The sequence below is a fragment of the Neophocaena asiaeorientalis genome, unplaced genomic scaffold, assembly GCF_003031525.2.
Source record: "Neophocaena asiaeorientalis asiaeorientalis breed wild unplaced genomic scaffold, Neophocaena_asiaeorientalis_V1.1 scaffold217, whole genome shotgun sequence".
Lineage (NCBI taxonomy): Eukaryota > Metazoa > Chordata > Mammalia > Artiodactyla > Phocoenidae > Neophocaena > Neophocaena asiaeorientalis.
In genome coordinates this window covers 1,277,819-1,279,058 of record NW_020172293.1, presented here as the reverse complement: position 1 = coordinate 1,279,058, position 1,240 = coordinate 1,277,819, and positions in this window count along the sequence as shown.

The window sequence follows — 1,240 nt, the reverse complement described above, 5'->3', positions numbered from 1 at the left end:
CCTGGTCCCTTCGCGGGACGCGTTCTCAGGGCGCCGTGGGAGACGAAGGTGGCTGCCGGAGGGCACCCAAGTCCCCGGGTCTGCCCCGCTCACTCCGGCCGGGCTCAGCCCTCGCAGGGCGGAGTGGCCGGCCCCCGGCTCATCGTCCCTCTCTCGCTCGCTTTCTCCGCGCGCGCCGGTGACTTTGCCGGGCACCTAGGGCGGCGGCGCAGCAAGTTTCCTCTCGGGCGGGCCGCTGTACGCAGTCAAGATGGCTGGGCCAGGCCGCTCCGCGCCCGGTTCAGCCCCTGCGGCCCCCTTTCGGCGTCCCGGGGCTCATGCTCGCCCCTAAGGCCGCGCGTCTGCCGCCGGGGTTCGGGGCCCGCCTCCGCCGAGGCCACCGTTTTTTTAGGCCACCGCCCTCTGTCCCCGGCGTCGGTCCGTCGGTCCGCCGCCGGGATGACGGGCCCCGCCTCCGGTGGAAGTCCGCGTCGCGCTCCGGCCGGCAGTAGGGCGAGGTGTCGGCGGTCCCCTTCTCGCTGGACTCACGGAGCTAAATTCAGGCCGGAAGGCGGAGCGGACACCTGAGCGGCACGCCAGCGCCCCGCCGCCGCCTCCTCCTCGGCGGGAGCAGCGGCCTTCGCCAACTTCCCGCTCCGGCCCTGCTGCGCCCCGGCCGGCTCATGAATATTTATACGGCGCGGACTCGGTCTCCGCCCGCGGCCGGCGCGCCAATCCCGGGCGGGGGGCGGAGTCTGCGCGCTCCCCAGGCCCAGCCTTCCTGGGGCGGGCCCGGCTGTCCGCGCGGCCGTGAGCGCTGTCTGCGGCCGGAGTTTGGATAACCTTGGGCTTGACCGCAGAGACAGAGGCTCTGCCACGACCGTCCCCACGGCGCTCAGTGGGGCTGAGGTCGGGGTTCCATTTACCCGAGCCTGCGCTTGGGGACTGGGGACAAGGTTTTATGCAGTGCGCGCTTTCGGAGGCCCGTTTCGAACTAGTCAAGCCCCTGTTTCCTACGCTCCCAAACGTCGGCGACCTGCTGGCGAGGGGACCGCCCGCCGCTCCGCGAGACGGCGAGGGCGCGGGGACGTTGCGGGGACCCGGGAAGGTGTTCCCTTCTTGGGGTTCTCAGAACGATGGTCTTGGAGGCCTGGCAATGCCGGAGGAGTGGAACGACTGCAGTTCATTCTGCCTGTTGGGGCTGGACCGGGGGCAGCCCTGGAGGAGGTGGCTGGGAGCCCAGCCGCGGGATCGCGAGGGG